The following is an 18,888-nucleotide window of genomic DNA, read 5'->3' on the forward strand; positions in this document are numbered from 1 at the left end:
CCACCTTCCATGCCCCTAAAATGTGGCCATATGAAAGACAGCTGTGAGGTTTAGGATTGTATATATATACATCTTAAATACAGGTATAGGTATATGGGTGTATACTGATAGGTAGATAGAAATGCATAAAACACACATGGCATACACAATATCTATCTATGTATGCCATACATGAGTAAAAGAAGCTGGACATTCCTTGGTTTCAGCTCCTTCTTAGGGTTTCAGGGATGGAGTAAAAGGCAAATGAAAATATAAAAGTAGGGAAAACTGAATAACAAAAATGTCTCATTTCCTTTTAAAGTGTAACTATATACTTATGCAAATTTTATTAAGCCTGAATTTTTGCACATAACTACTTATTTCATTTTAAAAAATATATAGATATGAGAAGTGTTGCTAGATGCAAGCCCCTTTTCCTGCTTCCTGGGAAACTTACAGTTCTGATTGTTGACAGTGTTTCAACATAAAGCCCAAAATAGACCTTTAGATCAGCTTAGGCCATTTAGAAGGAAGTTGAACATGGGCCTTCCGAATGAAGATTCTTGGGCAAACCTTGTTCAAACTAAAGGATGCTCAAGTTACCTACTTTAATCTTCAGAAAACAATCTTAGGAGTTCCTTGTAGATGTTAGTAGCTTCTTGGGAATAACATTGAATAAGTTAATAAGGAACTGTGAGACTGATGAAGGAAGAAGTTGGAGCAACCTTGAGGGAAGAGCATCTCTAATTAAACTTTGATTTTTTTAGGATACATTTGCTATACTTTGGGTATATTCTTGTCATATTCTGTTGCCAAAAAATCTAGATTACATCTAATGTAGTAAGGGATTTTTGATTTTTTTTAAGGGCCTGTACATCTTAAAGTGAAGAGGACATTTCCTAATTGAAAATTGATTCTGAGTATAAACCAGCTGCAAATGAATGGGGAGTAGAGATACTCATGGGCTTTTAAGATCAGAAATGAGAGCAAACAGATCAGGAGAGTTTTGTTTGTTGTTTGTATTTTAGGAAAGCACTGGATTTGATTTAGGAGGCTTTGATCTCAGCCCGTTATCTGAGATGTTGTTCTGGCAAGAATAGAAATTTTAAGGGACAGTGCCTAGAACAGATTTTGAGGTGGAAATACGGTGAGAACATTTCTGCAGGTTGTCTATCTAAGCCTACCCTACTCAAGAGATGAAAAATCATAGTCTGAATAGTTTACATAACATCTGAATTATTTGGGATTTTTTTTTTTTTAAATTTCCTGTTTAAGGGAAAAAAGATAAACAACCAAAGCAACAACCTTTTCTCTTTGGTTTGATTGTTTGTCTTTGCTTTCTCACCTTTGCACACAGTGAGCAAAGGTGCCTTTGCTCTTTTTGCACCTGATTTTTTTGCAATTTTTGTGAGAAGATTCACCCTAAATTATTTCCTCAGTAGTCTCCAGTAGTAAAAAAAGTCCTAATAAAAATAGGTCTAAATCCTACACAGTGATGTTGATAAGTGATTAACTGTTTCCATGTAAAGGTTGGCTTTCTGCTTATTCTTTGCCTCTCATTTGTTCTTTGAAAAAACTAAATGATGCTGAGAGCAGTACAATCACCTTCTTAACCAAGAAGGGAAAAAACCCTGTGTGTCCCAAGCTCACAGCACCACTGTAAGAACAATCCTGTCTCTGGTGTTCAAGGCATCAAGATTTGGTGAGACCCTTACCACACTCACAGGTGTCTAGAAATCTTGTGGGAAGATAAGAGAAGATGGAAAATAGAGGAATAGTGAGCGACTCCAACAATAACAGAACAAGGTGTTTTTTTTTCCTCTATCTTTCTCTTTCCAATGTGTGTTGTTTTGTGTACAAAGTCATACTGTGAGGAAGCTAGGCCATGTGGATATTTTTCTGAAGATTCTTTTGCTTATTCCTGAAATTCAGAAATGTTTGGGCCGTCTTTCTGCTAGGGTAATCACACTTCTACCTCTGCAGAAGTACATGGGTACAAAATTGAGAAGTCATCAGTAGTCCAGGCTTGGTCAGGTCAGGGATATTTTTGAGGACTATCACTTGTCTTCACCAATATTACATCTTCTAAGAGCTAGAACCAGGCTATGTACAATTTAAGAGTGATCATCTTTGCTCTCATCTAAGTAGGAAATGAGAGGGCTGTATAAAACACCCTGCATTCACAAATTTCACAAATACCATTTTAAAACACATCACAGACAATAGAGATTAATACTGCTGCTTTCAATAGAATGGATAGTTCTTTGCTTCCACAGACTCATGTGTCGTATCACTGAAGTACTTGGTTGATCTTTTTTACTTTCCAAACATTTCCAATTATATCTATATCATGCTAAACGATGCTGCTTATATCTCTATACAGAAAGGTATCATGACCAAATATTTCCTGTTACCAAACATATTAAAAAGGATAAGATAAAATTCTGACCAAAATGATATGAAAAAAAATTATTGTTGCAAAAGCAAATAATTATAATCAGGAAATGCTGTAATTGAGTCTCCTTAATAGTGGAGTGATGAAATAAGCTCCAGAGACAAAGCACAAAAAGTTTTCTTTTATGATAGTAACATATCATCACAATTTGGCATGTGGGAGAAAATTGTTCCAGTTGAATAAAACATATTTTCTGCTTGTTTCTTATTATGAAAAAACAATAGAGGTACTGTGTCAGAATTGCTTTACCAAGTTGGTATTAACATAAGTTTAAATACTTATTTCTTTCATATATCCTTGAAGTGAAAATAAACAAAATGCAGAATATTAAATGCTATGTCAATGTTTTTATGGAACGTCTGAAAAATAAATTAATATAGAAAGAATAACAGATTACTTAAAAATTTCCTGACTGTTAAGTGCCAGATGCTTTTTGTGTACTGATTTCTGTAATTTTGTTCTACTTCCATATTGTGAGATCTTTGGAAAGATAGCCCAGGCTCTCGGATTTAGGAGAGATACAGGAGCAGTTTGAAATGTGGACAATTTTTGGAGTTAGATTTAATTTAGGGACTAAAACCTTTTCCATTTTTTCCTTACTTTCTAGCTCAGTGCCTCTATCACCAACTTTTCTTGCTTCATGTTGCTCAGCAAGAATTTTTTTTAAGTGGCTTTATTTTTTGGAATGTTTTACATTTTTGCTTCAGCAATACTTCAGGAAAATATGATGATGAAATATTCTGCTACCAGGATGTCAATTTCAGAAAGACAGAAGGAAATCCTGTTCCTCCTCTTTTATAAATCATGATTTACATTGCATGTATATCACAACTTTTTTGGTTTGGTTTCTGGGCAGATTGATGAAGTTTCATGCTGACTGGCATGATTTGTTGATAGCTGTAGCTGTGTGGAGACACCACATCTTCTGATCTGGAAGCTTCATGCATATTTCCTGTTCATTCCTGCCTATGATACCATTATATGTTCTTAATATTAATTTATAGTACAACAATAATGAAGTTCTTAAATATTACATCCCAGGAAACTACTCTGAGCTATTCTTTCTAAATTCCTAACCCAAAAAATCAGCCATGTATACAAAAAGTTCAAAAATACTATTTCTTGGAGCTTGAAAAAGATCATTGTAAGGCAGATATGTCTATGCCATTCATATAATTTTTAATTCTGAAAAAATTATCTTTTATTCATATCAAATTCACATTCATCTTGTTTAGATGACCTTTTTGTAAGGACAGAATGATGATTTTTGGGTGATACTATCTGAGTGTCCAAGATATAAGATACAAAAATGTGGAACTTAGTGAAGGAATTACTTTTTTATTTTTGTCAGTAATAGAATTCAACCTCTTACTATATTAAAGTTTCTTTATATTCTTTTTATTTATCTCTCCTTATAACCACAATCTTCATATTTTCATTTGAGCCAGCCAAAATCTGTGCATTAGGTTTCAGTCCTCTATCTTATGATAGCAAACTCTGTGCACACTGCTCTATCACATTCTTCCAAAATATACAATAGAAAAGGTTATAAGAAAATAAGTAAATAAAGAAATAAGCATAACAATTGTGAAAGTTGTAATTCTTTTTAAAAAATGAGTGTCTCAGGAAAAACATTTTATTCATTCATAATGAAAGTAAGAAAATCTTGCTGTCTTCTGTAATTGGCACAATCTAACCTGTAGATAAATATCTATTTTCTAATATTCCATAACTTATAGTCAGTATGCATTATTGCATAAAATTTTACAACATAAAATGTTGTAAAAACATTAAAAGCTGCAAGTCAATGTCAACGACTGAAAAAAAGTGAGAAATAATGTGAGATTATGTCACCTCACCGTTATAACCATTTCATGGGTCTTTATAGTTTTTTCAATATGTTTAATATAATGTGATAATGTAAAACTGAAATGACTCAAAAGTGCTCTCTTGGGACTCATTCAAAGCCCTTTTTCTTTTTCCTTTTTCATCATCCAGTCTTTCTGAAGCTCCTGGGACAACCACTTTAAAACAATCTGTGGTGGTGTGATTTATATTTATATATCTAATGAAGCCTATTTTAAAATAATTATTCTGATTTAATTTAAATAACTCCCTACTGCTATCCTGCTAGGGTTGGTCAAGGGAAATTGCTGTGTATTTTACTTTTAATTGTAAATCTGTGGTTGGTTAGAACACACAATAATATGTTTGGCAAAAGAGATGACTCCTCTGTATCTATGTTCTTTTCTCGGTGTATTTTGTCATTTCTTCCACCAGTGATAAATAAATAACTAAACAGTTTAAGTACAGTTCAAAAATATACAGGATTACATTTGCAAGTGATGGAAGTAAGAAACATTTGCAGTGGTAAAACCTGCACATGAAAGGATTACAGAAGAAAATCATTCCAGGAAAAATGTAACACCAACAAGGGTCAGTTAGGAAAAAAAAAAAAAAAAAAAAAAAAAAAAAAAGGCAGAAATAACTATTCACACAGATTAAAAAAAAAAAGTTGGCTAGAGAAAACCACAAAAATAGGAAACAATACAATTTAAATAGGTCCTTAATTTAGCTGGCAGAGTATCATGAGGTAGCTTTGGCTACCCGGCTATAGCTGGGTATTACAACCTCCCCAGATACTCATATGTGTGTAAGAACACTCCATGTTCCACAGGTGAGTCACTGCTAGGAGGCTAAGACATGAGTTCCATTAAGCATTTTAAATTTTATAAAAGACAATAGAAGGATCCAGAAGAAGAAATTATTTTGACTGTGTGAAGGAAAGATATCACAAGGATACATCATAAATCAAGCAGTGGTTCCTAATCCATGCCAACGGATTTACTGTTCTTTGGTTAAGCGTCAACTACTGCTTTGCTGCTGCTTTACAATAGTTAGCAGAAGTATGGCATTAAGCAACCTAATAAATGAAGCAAAAGTTTTTGTTAGACATTACTAACTCTTAGCACTAGGAATGGAAGTCCTGAAAAGCTTGAATAATAATATCTTCAGACTTTTGAACATTTGATCTTTAAGATTAACTGCTATTATTACTCACTGAATGCCAGTAGTAATAACAACGTCTAAGGAATTATTACTTGTAATTGTCATTACTAAAAAGCATCAATGTTACAAAATAAATTTGAGGAAAAATAGTTTGGGAAGGTTTAGCTCTTCAAATAAACCCTAATTAAAGCTTGGTAAATATATAGCATCAGAATGGCTTTATTTCAGAAATAAAGGGCTCTGTAGATCCATTTTTTTTTTTCAATAGAGGAATTAAAGGCATGAAGCTTGGGTATTTTCTTAGTGTAATACATAAACATGTACCTCCATTAGATTTTCTTGTTGCCCAATTGAAAAAAAAAACAACAACCAACCAACCAACCAAAACCCCCAAAAAACCAACCAACCAAAAAAACTTCCACAAGCCTTGCCCCCCTTGCAAAACAAAAAACAAACAAACAAACAAATAAAAAACCCCAACAACAACAACAAAAAACTAAAAAAACACCCTTCCAGTGTTTCAAAGATATTTTACTGTGGAATTGTCTTTACTTCTGTCAAATTTTGCACTGATGGGAAAGCAGGAGAAGGAAATGTCCATTTATGAACTTAAGGAGCAAGTGTGAAGCCATCATGGGATGACATTATTTGCAAAATGAAATCCATGCAAAGGCTTTATGCACATAATGTTGGAAATTACTACAGTGGGCATATGCATGACCAACGGAAAATTCCACCAGAAACTTCTTCACACGGAATTCCAAGTGAAGTGCTATGACAAACTTAAAAGATACAAGAATGTTGCACAACCTGGAGTAATGATAACATAGAGTGATCCTTGTAATTAAAATCACCTTTGCTGTGTCAGACTCAGCTGAAAAGGCTGTATAAACACTCATGTAGCTCTAGGATAAATGGGATTGTTAGCAGAGGAACATTTTTTTGTTGCCTTTACACTTACTCAGGTAAACCTGCTGTGGTGACCCAAAATAAAATGCCTGAGTTCAATCCATTGGCTCCCTCCTTAGATCTTTTTGCTTTAAATAGGTAGAGACGCCAAAGAGAGAATAGACATATATCCTGGTGAATAAAAATGGTGTTTGCTTTGTCAGGAATGGCAAACAAAGCAAGATGTGTTGACAGCAGCAACAAATGTGTACAGAAATACTACAAATTTTGTAATGGAAGGCAGATGTGTCAGGGCAGTCATTTACACAGACATATTACCTTGAGTTAATCTCTGCCTCACACATCCTTGCAACCTTCCTCCTGAGAGCAGGGGTGTTACTAACATGGCAGCTCACTGGTCTTTAGAGAAAGTTGGTCACCTCTGCAATCTTTTCTGCTTGAATCCTGTGAAACCACTCCCAGAAGAAATTTACTGCAGCGACTAGTATAAAAGTTGTTTATGCCAAAACTCCTCTCCCAGGAAAGGGTTTCAACAGTAATCCAGCAACAAACAGTGAAACATTTCTTCTAAGACTCAATGTTTTCTGTACAAAACCACACCTGTTCAATAGTGACAGTTTTCTTGACAGAGATTATATGGAAGAAAGGGGACCAGAGTAATACATCAGGTCATTAATTCCTGTAAGTACTTCTTCTTAAAATCTATTTTAATGAAAAAGAATTGTTAGAATATCAGAATTTAAAGATCTACTTGACATAGGTCAAAAATGAGAGTGATTGCAATTCAAGAGTAAATAAAGCATGAATAATGGTGCATAATTGTATAAATGAATTTGAAAGGTAAGTTAAATGTAAAACTAACTTACAGCTGAAGTATAAGAAATATCTTGTTAAGAGTTAGCATTTGCTTGTGTTGTTTGGAATACTATATAGAGCCCTGGGTATCCCCATACCATGAAGATATTGTAAAATCGGAGGGAGCACAGAAAACAGCAGCAAAAATAGCCAGGAAAGAAGAACTGACTTGTGAGAAAGATTGGATCATTGGGAAGCAAGTATTTAGAGTGTGTAATTAAGGGTGCATCCAGCTCCTGCAGTGAAATCTATTTTTCAACCTCTTAGAAATTTAGATAGAAAAACTAACCTTGTATGAAAATAAACAGAGCTTCTCTAGAGGTCACTGAAGTTTTTATTTTCCTTTTTTCTTTCCCAAACTTAAAAAAATATTTTGCACTACAGGTCAGCCATCTACATGAACATGATATTACAGCAATCAACTGCTGCCATATGTGATCATCTTAGTCACAATCAAGCACTTATTGAAGTCTTGCTAGGGCTCCTAGTGAAAATTTCCGTGTTTATTTTGCTAATGCTTCCTGTTTAGAAGATTTGCTGAGGCTTCTTTTTGGCAGCCTGAGCACATTCATTTTTTTATTGTCAGAGCTTGGTAAGAGAAAAAAAGTTGGGGAAATGCCTTTTCCTTGTTCCAGGAAATTAGCTTTCACTGAAAAAGTCAGAAAATATTAAAAATTCAACTCCTTCAGAAAGATGATGATTGTGTATCATAGTGGAAAAATGGATAATAATGGTTTCTCGCTCTCTGGTACTAGCATTTGGAAAAAAAAAATCTTTTCAAGTTGTTCTAGCTATGCAAATAAGAGATGCATGAAAGAGAGTCATGGAAACAGGTATCTGAAGCTTACATTTGAAAAATCTGTGATGGGTCACGTCCACCTACTATTGTATGGGGAACTTGATAAAAGAACACTTAAAAGAGTTGTGATCACCTGCTTCTTTAGTTCTTATCAAAACAAAACCTACCCCACAGCATCTAGAAAATTATGTCTCTAGATTGGTGGTAGTGGCTTTCTATTTTAAAAGCACAAGGTTTAAGAATGTCTGCTTCCAAAATTATTTCTCCATTGATATTGCATAATTGTGTATTTAGATTCTTCCTAAACACACACGATATATATTCCTTCTGACACATCTACACTATAGGTGGTAAATCAGAATTAAAAAACAAAGCTTCCTGTTTACTGGCCTCTTGTCTTCTGCAGGTGCTGAGCAAGAGGCTTTTATCATCCATGCATAAGATGAAGACAGGCAATGACATAGGTTTCAACAGGTGGCCTGAAGTAAGATAGGCTGAAGCACAAGGGTAAGAAAATTGAAGGTCCTCATTGACTTTCTGGGGGACGTAGCTTTCTGATTTCAAATCCAATGATAATGCTGGACATGAAGTTGAGGGGAAAGATGTGCTTGCCAGGCTTTTACAAGAACCTGATGGGTTATAACTACTCTTGAGCCAGGCTTTTGCTCTGCTGCTATGTTGGCCAGAAGGCTCTAACAAATGCTCTTGAGGGTGTACAGTCATCAGGGGTCTCCATATTATCAATATGCAAAGAGATTCATGCAGTCCCCTTGAGGACCACCTTTTAAGGTTTGTAGTTACTTCATGATCTGTGTAAAGAATATATTTGTCTGTTAAGTCTAGACCAGCTTACTGATCATTCTTCTTTAGATATGAAACACCACGTTTATCAGGTCACTCTGTCCTGACTTACTTAAATGGCAAAATTAATGAATAAAACAATTTTTTCCCTGCTTAAACAAACAAATAAACAATAAAAAACTAAGTTATTCTAAGTAACCAGGGCTCTCTTTGATTGCTTCTAGCAGTTAGTTGTTCTAACACTCCACAAACTTTCTGATTCAGCTCTCCCCTTCTTCCAAGACATGTCCTACATACCTGCAACATTTTTTGCAACTTCTTATTTTGTACTTCTTATTTTGTACCGTGTTTTGAAAGATGGATGTTCTTTCTCTCTGTATGGAGTAGAAAATGTAAGGTAAATGGACAGGACTGGGCTACTGTATATGCTTCTCAATTCCAAGCTCAGGTCTTCATTGATATTTATTTAATGCTTTATAAGTGTTTGCTTACAGTTCATGTTGACTAGGCACTTGGGTGTCACATGGAGTAAATTAAAACTATATTCTTCTCTCTATTCTTCCATTTCTCCTGCATTGCGCAATTTCCAAATTTTATTAAAAAGGTGAGATCTATTCTCTAGTGGTTGAATATCTACCATGATGATATACTAACATTATTGAAAATAGATACAAGGTTGCATTATGATGTTTATTTTTTGAAAGGGTGCAAAACTCAAAATAAGCTCCACCCACGATTTGCAAAATACATATAGGTATTACTGCTTATAGCTTATATTTGATTTCATACTGGCATGAAATTGCACAACTGTAGGGTAAAATAGCCACAGCCAAGTTTTGACTGCAAAGGACTTTTATTTATCCCTGATGTCAGACTTAACTGGCCAGTCAGACTTTTATGAAAATACAATAAAATACAGCCAATTCTTGAGCAGTCATACATTTTTCCAAAGTTTAAAAAATAATTTTAAGCTCCATATAACTGAATTTTAAAATGAAAAGAATGATAGAGTATTAAATAAGCTAGTGATTTAAACTTAAATTATATTCTATACTAAAAAACCACTACTCCCTATAATACTTCTTCCTGTTTTTATCCATGGAATATTAGTGAGGATTTCTTTGTAGTCATATGTGAAAAAATGTTCCAACATTTCTTGATGTTTTATTCCCTTTTTTTTTTTTTAAGCTGAATCCATGTTCTCTAAGCATTATCTCTTGCAATATGATATTTTCAGAAAAATGCCTGCTAGAAAGTTTAGACATGGTAGTTCAACTTTAATCTTCTGGGGACATCCACGTTGTATTATGTTTGGCTTAGAATGAGCAACTCCTGCTAGATTCAGCAAAAATAAAGCACAATGACCTCTTCAGCTGGACACTTCAGCAGCTGGTCTATAACTTAAGGAGAGTTTTGCTTTACGCTTTTTAAACTGTACTGGGGATTGAATAGACAACATATAAAGATATGACAGGAAGATGATGGATTATGGGTCATAAGTCTCATTTCAGCCATACAAATAAAACATCATGCTTGTGTGTTATGATAGTACATTTAATGGACAGAAATTAACAGATATTGATTGCATTCTAGTGTGCACAGCATACCAAAAATCACAGAGGAATGTTTAAAAGATTGTAAAGAGACCATGCCATTGGATGCCTGTAAAGCAGAGCAAAAGTAGCAAAACCACAGGAAAGAGAATTTGGTAGTTGTCTGGCTTTAGTTTAATCGTTCCTCTCTGCCAAATGCAGTCATTACAGTATAACAACAATTATATGCTTTTTCTGCCCCTTCCTAAGCAATTCTTTAAAGCTGTCAAAACATAAGGTTGTGGCAGACTCTTCTTAAAATAAAACTTCAAGACAAACTTAGGGAAAAAAGTATGAATGAAACTTTTTAGTTCAGTGCCATTCCGAATTCTATAAATTGTTCAATATAACATATAAAAGCACCAAGATCTGGCCTTGCTCAGTTACAAGCTGGAATAAGCTTTTACACATAATACATACATCCACACAAAGTGAAATGCAGCTTCATACTACAACTTCCTCTTTCTATTTTCAGATGTAAAAGCTAGATTTACTTTGCTAAAAGAAAGGCTTATGTGTATAGTACATGTTGAAATCCACTTCAACCCATTTTCCAGTCAGGTAACATTTATTTTCAGGAGCCTATGAGTCTGTCAATTTTAGCATTCTATCAGCGTTCTCTGACTTTTAAAATTCTTTGTTTCTATATGGGTATATTTTCCAGTTTTGCAACATGGTTTAAAAGAAAAAACATGGAAGCAACATAGTGACTGTCCATCTCCATTTATTCTATACCTCCTTATAACGGCAGATCAGCATCAAGAGAGTTCCTCAAAGTATTAACTGCAAGAAGGTCACTAGATAGTAATTAACAGTAAAGACTTAGTTTCATTGCCATTTTCCCTTTTTTTCAGGCTTTTTGTGATTCAGAAATATCTGAATCACAGAAAAACTCAAATTATCACTTTTGATCTATATATTTTATTTTCAGATGTCAATTTTAATCTTCCCCCAATGTCCCCAGTGAAAAAAAAATTGGTGGAAAGCCACAGGACATGATATTGTGGTATTGATATTTTTCTGAGATGGCAGCCAAAAGTTATAGGAATAGGTGAGCACTTCAAGTCCTGCTATATTCTCTCAATACTTTGGGAATACCACAGTTATTTTTTTTTGTTCCATTATAGTTATTTCAAGTACCTTCAAGTTGTACCAATCCATTGTAAAATGATTTTTTTTTAAACTGGAAAGACTGAACCAATTTTTATTAAGATCTGAACAGTGACTATGGGACTTTGTGCATATTTTTTTGATTTGCAAGGTTATTTGTACTAGGATCACATATTTTTCTAGTATCTGCAAAATTATTGTCAGCATGGAGGGTCTTGGTGTTCATTTGCTTGTTCTGTACAGACGCAGAAATCTATTCATAGGAACAAAGAGGAGCTGTGTTCAAAACGCACCAAGGGATGTGCAATTTTAGATGGATCTGTGGAACACCTTGCTGAAGGAAATTGTGGGCACTGGAGGCTTACAAGACTCCAAGGACAGTCGATTAATCTCATGGAAGAAGCGTGTTGAGGATTGCTAATAGAGAGAAGCCATATTCAACTCAGGGTGGCCCCTGAGCTGCAAATAAACGGGCTTGAAGTTTATTCAGATGAAATAACAAACCCTTTTCTTTCCCCCGCTCTGTTTTCTTACTGTTGTCAAGACACGTTTTTGGTCATTGATGGAAAAAGAACTCTCCTTCAGATGGACTTGTAGTCTCATTTGGTACATCCATTCTTTGCACAATTCTCTGCTTTTCATTTCACATAGACTATTCCCTCAATGCCATACTCTGCATTGGAATCATCAATTCATAGGAGAAAACTTTTTCACTTCCCAGAATTTTGTCTTCACTATGTTAGCAAGTTAATGTGTATGTTCTTTAGAGAATTTCCAAGCAGTGTAAGATCTTAGGAGAGGCACTGAAATGAGGTATATTCAGATGGATGCTTTGTGCCTCTACCCATAAAAACTTTTTCCAGATTTGTTACTGATGCATCTGCTTTGAAGTAATTATTTCACAGAAGAAAAATGCTGTAAAATAAACAAACATTGTAATATGCAAATAAAATCTGTCTGCAAATACAATTGTGAAATTTTAATGACCTATCTATCGGTTTTAGGTATTTTGTACCATGCTATAAATAGTAATTTGAAATTTGTTAGCTTTGCATGCATATCTAAGATTAAAACCATTAGATCTCTGTTTAAACCCTTTGGAATAATAAATAAAGAAGGAAAATCTATTAAATGTCATAAGCATTCAAAATCTTCCTTAGATTTTAATTCCTTATTTTGAGTCATTTTTACTGTGGAAGTCAGACCGAATGACACACACTATGCTCTATCTCATAGTTGACAATAGAGTGCCATCAAAATCATAATTGTTAAAAAAGAGAAAGATTAAACATCTTACTCTACAAGTAATACATAATGTCATAAACCTCTTACTAAGAAGGCCCATCTTCTATGACCAAAGAGAATAACCTGATTTGAACTAGAAGAACTGAATAGAATTGTTAAACAATCGTTTGCATTTTAAGCAACATTTAATTAGAAACACACTTTAACCACCAAAATGATAAAAATCCAAGAGATTAAAATTTGAGTGTCAATTATCATAAAATTCATCATTGTAATTCTTATTAAAACTCAGTGTTTAGATAGGTAATGATTTTATAATATGGCAATTTGCATAAGGAGCCCTGAGATGGCTTATTATTTCGATCCTACACAATTACAATTCTAGCTCCATACATCAGAGCTCTTAGCAATGTAAAATCACTGTGCTAATTAATAAGCCATTTACTGACTGCAGCTAGTTATGGTGGTCCTGCAGCTGACCTTATGGAAGATGAGCCATCTCTGAAGTGCCTGTGTGTAACTACAAACATAATGATGTGCCAGGAGGGAATCATTAAAAATAATTTACACAAGCCTTCATTTACAAGATCTTTTGATAGCATGCTTCCCCGGTGTTTAGATCCACAGTGCAACCCCTACCATTTGGAAAGTGCCAAGCAGGAGAGTGAACGAGGATACCTAAGTGGTTAATTAAGAGCCATTCGGACGCCACAAGAGCCTCCTGAAAAATCCCTCTGATGTTTGCCGTGTCAAATGTCTCTCACAGGCAAAACCACAAGAGGTAGCTGCCACAGCAGGCTAATTATTGGGGACCAGGAGCAGCTGAAAGTGGCCTGTCACTGAGGCTTGCTGCGAGCACCCAAGCCCAGAACCGAGCAGAGCAGCTTCTGTGTCATTGGGCTTCAGAGAAACAGTAGAAATGAGGCACTGTGATAATCAGAGCTGATTGCATGAGACAGAAAAGTGTGCAGCTGTAGATGAAACTACTCATTTGTGCTGCTTGATGCATTTTGTAACTTTTTACACTTTACTGTTATTCCATCTCCAACATGTTTTTTTAAAGATTTTAATTTTGAATGCTTATAAGAAAACAATAACTTTAAAAAGGACTTATAGGCCTGAACAAAGATTTCAAAACTGTCAAAGATAATTTTTATGACATAAAATAATTTCAAGCTACATAACGAGAACCAAAAAACCCCATTCAATCATGCTACAGCATGAGACTACAGCAGAAAATATTCACACACACATAAAACAGTCTTATTTCAGTACAGTCAGAACAATTAAAAAGACTAAAAGAATGTATCACTGCCTTCCTCACAGCAGCTAGACATTAACATCATGATAACATGTAGCTCACGATTTATTTCTCCTTCAGCCAAATCCCTGCAAGGTGGAGTAAGAGAGCTGCTACCTTGTGGGACATTTTATTGGTTTAGTGGCATTCAACTGGTTTGCTGACACACACACAGGATTTCCCAAATCAGCTTGGGGAAAGTGTCTTTTTCCCAGCTGGTCTGTCCGTTATGCAGCCAAGAGCAAGTAGATTGTAGTCTGAGCATGCAGACACTTTCCACATCTCTCTGATACCTTGCAAGTCTATTTTCTGAGGTGCCTTTCACAAGGGTTGTGTGAGAAATCACCGTGACCACACTGCTTGTGTGATCCTGGTTAGATTATTGGCTTGAGGCTGGGTGCCAAGACTGGGTCTGGGAAGAACTAATTTAGTAAAGGTGGAGGCAACAACGTAGTTGCTCTGTGCCTTTGTTTATGTCTGTACAGGTATTTGGGAGAGAGAGAGGAACACACTGTGTTTGGCATTTTCTCAATGATACTTATAGAATTTATGTTTGTATGTGTGATTATTTGAAATGCATCCTATCCTGGTGAACTTATTGTAGTAAGAGGAGAATTACTACCTTCTAGATGGAAACCACCACCCTTCAGGATCTCTGTGATGTTTTAATTTGAAATACATTAGACTTAATTTGTCTCATTTTTAAAAGACCTGTGTAAATAAATTCTCTTAAAATAGAAAATACCTACCCATTCCTTCTATAACCTCACCTCTTTCTAGAAGGAAAATATAATTTTTCTAATAAAGGTACATTTCTCAAAGGCATAAAGGAGATGGCTTTCATTCTAAAACTCTCCTATCATTTTGCAGAAATGTACTGAATAGAATTTACTTTTCCTTTCTACAAATAAGATGCATTTTCCGAGGCAATAATTTGGCCTCTTTCTTCCTTTGGCTTCTATAATCAGTGGAGAGACAGAGAGCTTCAAAAGGGAGGTGGGTTCAAGCCAGTCAAATTACCTCTCTCTCCTTAGACAAGACAAATCACTTTCACAGCATAGAGAGGGAATCAGCAGTCAAATCAATCCCTTATTTTTTTTAAGTGGCAAAAATTCTATTTTTCTATAGTTTGTTTATATAATCGGTAGAAGTAGTGAGAATTGCAGCTACACTTACCAGACCACAAGACTGAGACACAGAGGTAAAGCTAGAGAAGCAGTGCCACAAACGCAGCCCAGATCCTAATGATTTTCAGTCTTGATTGACTCTATACCACTCAAAAGTATAGAGATAGTAGTGCAAAGCCTCAGCCTGTGATTTCAGCCTGCAGTCTTTCAAGGAAAGCAGAATCACATGGTGATGTATTATTTTATAGTTATTTTCTTCTGCTGGGGAGTCACTCCCCTCTGGGCCTTCACCACCAGCAGCAGCTTCATACAGTTTAAACCAGCATTTCTTGTCAAACACCAGCTTATGACAAAATCATCTGTTTAACTAACCCAGGCATATGCAGAGCTCTTGCAGAACTTTGTTTGTATTGTTACTTTTCAATCTACTCCATTGTTTGTGACTGGTGACATCACTGTTAGTTTTACTGTCAACCAGAATGAGAGATGACAGTATGCCAATGAGATCCCAGAGTAATATCAGCAGTCAAAATTTGACCAAATTAGTGACTGGCTTATCACCAAGTCTGTACTACATTTAAATAATTCTGAGTCATTGAAGCTAAAATTTCTAATCAACATGCCCTGTTATTTGATCTAAGAGGCACAAATAATATCCTACGTTGACAGGTGAACTATACAGCCTGTAGATACCACTGAATAGTGAAAGAAATCAGTAAAGGAAACTTTTGAATGCAAACTTGCAGTCTTTCAGTCATAAGAGAAAGAGAATACCAACTATGATTCAGTGATTTACTTTTTCTCTATGTTCACTGAGATGCATGTTTGCCCACAACTGAATGAAAAGGATCTTACAGAGCTAGAACTTAGGAGAAAATTTGACAAATCCATGTGCTGGTTGGGCTATTTCTGTGAGAGAAACACCTTTTTAGAGACATTGGTATGGTTAAAAGCTAAATGCCCTGCTTTCCAAGTGACAACAATCAGCATGATATTTTTCAGTAAGGGGGGCTAAATAATGCCTAGATACTAATAAGAGAGATGAAAAAATACAGCACATGACACTGTCTTTACTCTTATTATAAGCAGAATTTCTCATTCTTACTAACTGGTTTTAATACTTTTGAGTCTTTTTCCTTAATACATCTAGTAGCAGATAGACAATGAAAAGAGGTGCAGTGCAAAGAGAAAAAAAAATGGTTTATGGTGCAGCAAAGGACATTTTTTTTAAGTGGTAGCTTCAGTGGTACTAGAAAAATGAGGTAAAAAAGGATGAGCCATTTCTGCTGTTTCAGTGTGAATTCCCCAAAATGGAGATTATTTCTACACTTGAATTTTCAGCTAGGCGGCTTTTGAAAGGAAATGGGGGAGTTCATGCTTCTAATTTAACAATATTGATCTTAAGGTTTAAAAATCTGTCTTCTAAAGGCCAGTTCTTCTTGTCCTTATAAATATAATCTCACTGAAGCCAGGATAGGTGCTCTTGTGAGTGAGGGAAATCCCATATGGGTTTACCTTTGTGCCAGCCCAGATGTTGCTCTTATTTAAGTCAGCATTAAAAACTCTTGTTACTCTGAATGTTGCAAGATGAGGCCAGTTGTTAAGTGTTGCTGAAACTATCCCTATTCTGCTGAATTTCAGCACATTGTAGATCAGGCCCTAAATTATCTAACTTCATCCTGCCCCCAAGTGTGAAATCATTCCCTGGGGAAAATCTCCACTGAAATCACTAATATCTGTGCTTGGGAAAGGACTGCAAGAGCAGATCTTAGTGTTTGCCTTGAGGAATATCCAACATATTTGAGCTATCACAACATATAGTGAGATGGAAAGATAACAACAGAATAAAAAAAAAAATGTCTTTCTAAAGTGCTTGCTCTTTACTATGTTTGGGTTATCTTATTTAAGAGGAAGCATCATATTTCCTGAGGATCATCACCTGTCATTAAAAAAGAATCTGTGACTGCACACCTACATCACTTTAGGGGAAGTGGAATACCTTTATGCATTGTTTTGTTTCAAATGTGTACAAAGTAAAACTTAGTTCTCTTTTTTTTATGCCTTCCTCTTTTTCTTCTTTTTTTTTAAAGGAAACTCAATTCCATAAAGCAAAGAACTAATAAATGTTTAATACTTAGCTGTTAAACAAATAGTTTCAATTTTTATAAATATGACTTGACTGTGAAAATAAACTTTTATTTTATTTTATTTTATTTTATTTTATTTTATTTTATTTTATTTTATTTTATGTAATTAACATTCACTTCAGGATTTTATTTAATGCCATGAAAATTAAAGTTGCTATATTTAATACCATGTATTCATGCTTAACAAGCTCCAGGAATTTTAGTGAATAAATTTTTCCAGTGGATTGGCACAAAATGCTTCCTTGAGGAAAACCATAGAATTTATTTTTAAAGCATCCTTGTAGCCACCATATGAAATTTGTATAGACATCAAGTCAAAAGTGTCAGGCTAACTCCTTGTGTATTCAATAGGAATCTTTCTTGGACTTGACTGAGCTTGATCCAGCCCATGGTTAACGGCAGGACAAAATGTGCAGTTGTTCGGTCTGTCTATATGCAAGTATTTTCCAGAGATCCTAAAGGTAAAATATGTTTTCCATCTCTCTAATTCAGCTGAAACCCAGCAGTACTCTATTCTAAATATATACAATCAAGTAACAGTGATTTTAATAAATAAGTACTAATATGGGTTTTATGTGTTTGAAGCTTATGTATGAAATACACCTGATAGGAAAGAAAATGTTTTCTCCTGTTCTCCCCCTATAAATTTCATAAATACATAAGGAGTGACAGAAAAAAAAAAAAAAAGGAAGAATTATATTAATCATCTGAAAAGTTTAAACATGCAAATGTATTCTTGGGTAGTTTTCTAATTTTACTCTAGCCATTTTCAACACATAAATCACTTCCACAAAGAATAGAGAAGTATGGAGACATATTCTTTCTCTGGTTAGAATTTTTGAATCACACTGAGGATGTTTGAACCTTTAAAAACTTCAACTGAAATCTACAGAAGTAAAAAAAAAATAAAAAATAAAAAAATAAAAAAATTCAAGAGGTTTGCATCCAGGCCTATATAGTAGTAATCAGAAACTTATTCAATCTTGCAGAATTTGAGTGTTTTGGCAACAAGAATGGAAAGGTAAGTGAAAGTATTTCTATGAAATTGAATGGTAAAACAATTTATATGATGGTATGATACAACTTTATAGTTAACAATGAAGAAGGTAAGTAGAAGAACCTTTTGGAGAAGGTAGAAGTTGGTAGCATGATGACGAATTGTTGCTTCTCAGTATGTTCTGATTATACTTCCTTCTCTTTTTCATGTGCCATATCGGTATCTAGTACTTGAATAAAAGGCAAACTGTTCCTAGCTCTACTTTGGTATCCCTGTGAGAACTGATTTCTTATTTATTTCCTTTTTTGTCATCACTGGGAGATAATACTCTGAGGTTTTTTTGCACCTTTCTTTTTCAATCTCCTATTCTAGTGGTCAGGGGTGTATACTGCTCTTGGTTCTGCTCTTACAAGGCACAAAGTCACATCAGCAATATTAAATGCATCATGCAACATAATACTATCATATAAGGTGCAATCACCAAATTTCTATGGGTATGGTTGCTGTTTGGTGGTGGATAAAAAAAAGTGCTGAAATTCAGATGTCTTGGTTTAAAATAGAAT

General features: G+C 34.7%; 1 long non-coding RNA gene across 2 annotated transcripts; it reads left to right on the plus strand.

The window, feature by feature from the left end:
- Window positions 1-6,711: 6,711 nt before the first annotated feature.
- LOC136302312 (uncharacterized) lies at window positions 6,712-12,571 on the plus strand. 2 transcript variants are annotated; one of them, XR_010724033.1, is made up of 3 exons: window positions 6,712-7,033; window positions 8,413-8,513; window positions 11,753-12,571. It is a non-coding gene; the product is annotated as an uncharacterized lncRNA (long non-coding RNA). The 2 variants fall into 2 exon arrangements; XR_010724034.1 differs by having other exon boundaries at window positions 11,773-12,571.
- Window positions 12,572-18,888: the final 6,317 nt, after the last annotated feature.

This window comes from Chamaea fasciata, unplaced genomic scaffold (genome assembly GCF_029207755.1).
Source record: "Chamaea fasciata isolate MVZ Bird 193981 ecotype frontalis unplaced genomic scaffold, bChaFas1.0.hap1 SCAF_1, whole genome shotgun sequence".
Taxonomy (NCBI): Eukaryota; Metazoa; Chordata; class Aves; order Passeriformes; family Sylviidae; genus Chamaea; species Chamaea fasciata.